Genomic DNA, 6000 nt, shown 5'->3' with positions numbered 1-6000 from the left:
ATAATAGAATTAGAATAGAGTAGAGTAGAGTAGAGTAGAGTAGAGTAGAGTAGAGTAGAGTAGAGTAGAATAGAATAGAATAGAATAGAATAGAATAGAATAGAATAGAATAGAATAGAATAGAATAGAATATAGCCAAATGTAATTGGACACACAAGGAATTTGTCTTAGGTGCCTACGCTCTCTCGGAGGACACAAAAGAAAAGATACACTCGTCAAGAATCACAAGAACCACAGAGACGTTTGTACCCAGACGATACACTGCATCAGGAAGATGGAATGTTTTTATCTTTGTAATTCAAAAATAAAAAACTTTAAAAATAAAAAAAAAGCTGCATTTTTTTAAAAAAAAATTATTTTTTTGCATCCAATAAGGTTGCCTTATGCTGGACAAACTGGATGACGATGATGCTTATGCTTGTGTGTGCAACTCTGATCACCGCATCTGGGAGAGGAAAAATAAAAATTAAATAAATTTCTTCCCACCCACCCATTCCCTCATTCCCCATTCCCCATTCCCTCATCCCCCCCTCCCGGCACTGCTGGCCAATTACATTTCGCCCCTCGTTCCCTGCCAAGCCCTCCTCCTCTTCCTCCTCCTCCTCCCCACCCACCCCCACAAATGACTGGCCACTAAGAACCAAGCCAGCATCGCAGATACACACACACACACACCCCGCCTCTAAATTTGGTCCAGGCCTCAAGATCTGTGAGGGGAAAGTGAAGGAAAGCGGGGAAACTACAATTCCCAAGAAGCCCCGGAGCGCGTAATTTCACGCTGGCCAATGAGAGCGTGTCTTTTTTTTTTTTCCCCCTTCCCCGGCGCCGCCTGTGTGTGGAGCTTTTTTTTTTTGTGTGCGCGTGAGGAAAGGAGAGGAGGCGGAGGGAGCGGGAACGAGCCAAGGCCGAGACCGGGACGTTCGAGGACGAGCGGAGCGCCAGCGCCCCCTTCCTTTCCCCCCGACTCGGTGCCGCCCCCCTTCCCGCGCGCCCTCGGCGGCTCTCTCGCTCTCCCTCTCTCTCTCTCTCGAGGCCCTGCGGCTCTTCGGCCGGCCGAGGACGGCGGCACCCGGAGGGGAAGCGGCGTTGAAGCGGCGGGGGGGGAGGGGGGGTTCGGCGGAAGGGAGGCAAAAAAAAAAAAAAAAAAGAGGCGGGGACCGAAGCCGGAGAAGCGGGAAGCTTGCAGAAATTGAGGCCGGGGATCGAACGCGGCCTATATCGAGGGGCTCGGCCCGCCCGCCAACCAACCAACCAACCAACCAACCCCCGTTGCCGGGCCGCTGGCTCGGAGCCGGCTTGGCTCGGGGCTTCCCCGGCGGGACTCTCGGCGGTGATCGGTTCGATACGGCGGGGGGAGTTAGAATGGAACTGACTGAAGGTGAGGAGGGAGGGAGGGGGGAGGAGGGGGCGTGGCTTGGGGAGGAGGGGGCGGGGCCAGAACCCTGGCTTAGTCGGGCGGCAGGAGCTGCAAGCTTTAAACAATGCCGCTCAAGTTGCTAGTCCTCAAGGGTGCTTCTTGGCTTCTTCAGGTTGGGAGGGCTGAACTTTGGCTCTCTCTTTTTTGTTTTTTGGCTGGATGGATGCTGAGTTTGGGGATGGGGGAAAAAAAGAAGCAGCAGCAGCAGCCCATGTTTTTTATTTATTATTTTTATTATTTTATTATTATTTTATTATCATTATCATTATTAATTCATTATTATTATTAATTCATTTTTATTATTATTATTATTATTATTTTATTATTATTATTTTATTATTATTTTATTATCATTATCATTATTAATTCATTATCATTATTAATTCATTTTTTTATTATTATTATTTTATTATTATTATTATTTTATTTTATTATCATTATCATTATTAATTCATTATTATTATTAATTCATTATTATTATTATTATTATTATTATTATTATTATTATTATTATTATTATTATTAGCTTTAATTTATATGCCGCCCTTCTCCGGAGACTCAGGGCGGCTTACAATGCCTTAAGCCAGTGGTCCCCAACCTTTTTATCGCCGCGGACCAATCAGCCTTTGATAATTTTACCGTGGCCTGCTGAGCGCGCGCAGGGGTGGGGGCTTTGGGCCACACGTGCGTACCTGCGCGGGGCTCTCTTCCCTGGAGCCTTTGTGCACGGCCCAGGAGCTTTTGCGCACGGCCCAGGAGCTTTTGCCCACGGCCCAGGAGCCTTTGCGCTGCAGCGTTCATGTCCCCCGGCCGCTGCGCGGCCCGGTGCCAGGTACTCCACGGCCCGGCACCGGTCCGCGGACCGGGGGTTGGGGACCACTGCCTTAAGCAATAGCCTTCATACTTTTGTATATTTATACAAAGTCAGCTTATTGCCCCCACAATCTGGGTCTTCATTTTACCCACCTTAGAAAGGATGGAAGGCTGAATCAACCTTGAGCCTGGCGAGATTTAAATTTATATACCGCCCTTCTCCCGAAGGACTCAGGGCGGCGTACAGCCAAAAATATAAAAACATAAAAACATCAAATTTAAAACAATTTAAAAGTAATATTAAACAAATTTGGCCCGTATTAATTAGAAAAAAACCCTTTTTTTAAAAAAAAACAACGAATTAAAAACAATTAAAAGAGCTATGCCAGCCTGGCTTGCTGGAATAGAAAAGTTTTTGGGGGCACAGCGGAAGGTGCGTAGATCTGGGATCCTTCGTATCTCCGGGGGCAGCTCGGAGATTTTTCTTGAATAGAATAAATTGCAAGTTTCTGATGGGATTATTTATTTATTTATTTATTTGGGGGGAATTGCAAAATCTGGAGGGGGAAATTTGGGGTTTTTTTCTCTCCCCTTTCTTCCATTTTATTCCCCCCTCCCCCTCCTCCTTTGCATTGACATCTTTTCTTTTCTCCCTCTTCTCCTTTTCAACAGCAACAAAAAAATAATAATAACTTGGTTGCTGAAAAGGAGGCGGCTGGTGCAACTTGCTACCCTGTTGTAACTGTCTTATGTTACAGGTGCCATTTATATTTATAGGTAGTGTGTTTATGTGGCATTGATACAATGTTTCAGTGTTGTATCCATTACAGTGTTTCAAAGTGTGTATCAGTGTATGTCAACAACGCCTAGTAAGTAAGTAACATTTGGTAATGGACTGTGGTGTGAAGTCAAGTAGTCCTGGGAAACATCAGCTCCCAAATTCTATTTTATCTAGTAATCTCAGCTTGTCTAAATCTTATCTTCTTGGCAACTGGGTAAAAATTAAATGGAAAGAAAGAGATCTATGATATTTTGAGCTTTTGTTTTTTAGAGGCAGGGTAACACGCAGTGTTACGTGGTGGCTCAGTGGCTAAGATGCTGAGCTTGTCGATCGAAAGGTCGGCAGTTCAGCGGTTCGAATCCCTACTGCCGCGTAACATGGTGAGCTCCCGTTACTTGTCCCAGCTTCTGCCAACCTATCAGTTCGAAAGCATGCAAAAAATGCCAGTAGAAAAATAGGGACCACCTTTGGTGGGAAGTTAACAGCGTTCTGTGCGCCTTCAGCGTTGAGTCATGCCGGCCACATGACCACGGAGACGTCTTCGGACAGCGCTGGCTCTTCGGCTTTGAAACGGAGATGAGCACCGCCCCCTAGAGTTGGGAACAACTAGCACATATGTGCGAGGGGAACCTTTACCTAACACACAATGTTGTGTGTAATATGTATGACACGAATGTAATACGTATGATCCTTCTACGTATTACATTCATGCCCAAGGTGCTGGATGAAAGGGGGGAGGGGGTAAATGACCTGAAATCAATTATGATTTTAAATTTGGAGTTGGGTTTCTTGAGTTCAGCCCTTCTCCAACCTGCTGCCTTTCAGATGCATTAAATTACAGCCCCTATTATGATCGGAAGAATAGCTGTGTGCTAGAATGTGAAGGGATGTAATCCAACTCCACATCCTGAAGGATTAATTTGTAGAAAGGGGCGAGCTGGTAGTTATGGTGAAAGGATGGCTTTTTGAGACAGATTTTGAATTTTGAGAAACACAGTTATTGGCGCGTTTAGTTGCTAGTGAGCAAAAGCACTCGCCCGTGATAAGCAATTAAAAATATTCAGGTATTAAAATGCTAAATGTTAATTACTCCACCACAGCTCAATCCCTGCTAATACCTGTTTAAGTTGTGGGAAGAGGAATAGGGAGTATATATGTATATGTGTGTGTGTCTATATATATATATACACACACACACACACACACACACACACACACACACACACATATACACACACATACCATGTTCCCCTGGCAGAGGATCACTAGTATTGACAGTACAGATTGTATCTGAGGCAGTAGATGGTGTACTGTCACATGATCTACCTATATTTGTAAAATATACTCCCCTTCTATGTGTATTTTAATTTGGTCTCTGACCGCAATAAAAAGCTTACTTACTTACTTATCATGTTCCCCTGAAAATAAGACCCTGTCTTATATTTTTTTGAACCCTGAAATAAGCGCTTGGCCTTATTGCCATGCACTCAAAAGCCCGATTGGGCTTAATATCAGGGGATGTCTTATTTTGGGGGAAACAGCTCTCTCTCTCTCTCTCTCTCTCTCTCTCTCTCTCTCTCTCTCTCTCTCTCTGTGTGTGTGTGTGTGTGTGTATGTGTATGTATATATATATAGAGAGAGAGAGAGAGAACTAGTGATATCAAAATGCATCAGAAATGAGACCCAATAAAGAGGAAGAGATTAGTGTGCGGAAATGGGCACCAAACTTTTTCAGACTCTGAAGAGTTCTGAGGATATGCAGGGTAAGATAAAGCGAAATTGCTAAGAATTCTGAAAGAAAGAGCCGGCTCCATTGATCATTGTGATGGAAGACACTGTATAGCAGTCATCTCCTCCAAACACAGGGCAGGATCTACTACTAGAACCTTTCTGAGAGGACCACCCAGCCTCTGAAGACTTCGTATCAATGATCAAGTGAGCCATCAGGTTCGGATCAATTAGCAGTGGAGGGTTATAGTGAGAATCCAGTATGCGTTATATGAACTTGATGAAAGCAGGGCGGCTGAAATAATTGTAAATGGTTTCTCCATTTTAAACTTCAACCCTGATAGTTTAAGGAAATGAAAGAGATGGTTTTTGGAAAAGTGTGTAAATGTGTGTGTGTGTGTATGTGTTTGTAGTGGAATGAGTGACATTACGAAGGAATCCGTGATGTTGTGTGATCTGTACATTGGTAACCGTCATAGAAGAAGTGTGTGTGAGAGCACACACAGAGAGAGAGAGAGAGAGAGAATCTGTGCCGAAGAGGTGTGAAGTCTGAACTGTGGATTTTGAATGGATTATACAGCCCGGTGTTAATTGCTGTTGCGTGACATTTTGCGTGGGAAGGCATGGAGAAGAGTCATGAGACAGCGACATTCTTGGGAGTTGGGAAGTCTTAGGCTGACCTGGTAATGAAACAGCCTTTTGTGTATGTGTGCTTGCAGTGTCTACAATATATAAATATGCACAAACATCTCGGGGTTTGAACTTAGAATTTGAAATATTCTCTTCGGGGGAGGGGGGGGGCAGCATCTCTGGCTCTGTCGAAAAGGGGGAGAAGGATAATTGTGGACAGACCAGATAATAGTTTTGTGTGATGGAGGAGGAAGAGGAGGGCCACTTAGATTTAAAGGGGCAGAGGCAGCCATGTTGGCTGCCAGATACTGCAGTGTAAATCTCTTTTCCTACTCCACCCCCAGTCTTCCCTCCAAAAAGAAACCAGTCCTATTTTGGGTTAACAAATGGGGCTTCAGTTCTTTCTCCGGGATCCTTGCTCCCTGCTTTATCATTAACACTGTTTTCGATTTATCATAAACGAATCGGGGAAGCGGCATCTTTCCTCCCTGCCTTCTTTTCTGCAGCCAGGACTGCTAGGGACTGCGGTGCAGAAATTAACCCTTTTCAGTACAAATCTGCAGCAGGCTTATTCCGATTTCCAACCCCCCCCCCTCCATTTTCATGAAGAATTAAACAGAAATAGGTAGAT

The 6000-nt window shown here is 44.5% G+C and overlaps 1 protein-coding gene and 1 long non-coding RNA gene across 2 annotated transcripts in view; one reads left to right on the top strand and one right to left on the bottom strand.

The window, feature by feature from the left end:
- Positions 1-350: 350 nt before the first annotated feature.
- On the bottom strand, positions 351-715 carry LOC139323229 (uncharacterized). Its single transcript, XR_011600970.1, has 2 exons — positions 676-715; positions 351-445 (listed from the first exon to the last, which is right to left on the bottom strand). It is a non-coding gene; the product is annotated as an uncharacterized lncRNA (long non-coding RNA).
- A 431-nt stretch (positions 716-1146) lies between these two features.
- The window catches only part of NSD3 (nuclear receptor binding SET domain protein 3), a 103107-nt gene continuing 98253 nt past the window's right edge, over positions 1147-6000 (top strand). The window contains exon 1 of the mRNA XM_070952235.1: positions 1147-1378. The gene's annotated coding sequence lies outside the window, so the exon portion shown is untranslated. The remainder of the gene's footprint in view (positions 1379-6000) is intronic.

Source organism: Pituophis catenifer, unplaced genomic scaffold (assembly GCF_029215685.1).
Source record: "Pituophis catenifer annectens isolate HBS135680 unplaced genomic scaffold, rPitCat1.0.hap2 SCAF_12, whole genome shotgun sequence".
Classification (NCBI taxonomy): Eukaryota; Metazoa; Chordata; class Lepidosauria; order Squamata; family Colubridae; genus Pituophis; species Pituophis catenifer.
This window is presented reverse-complemented; position numbering and strand designations above follow the sequence as displayed.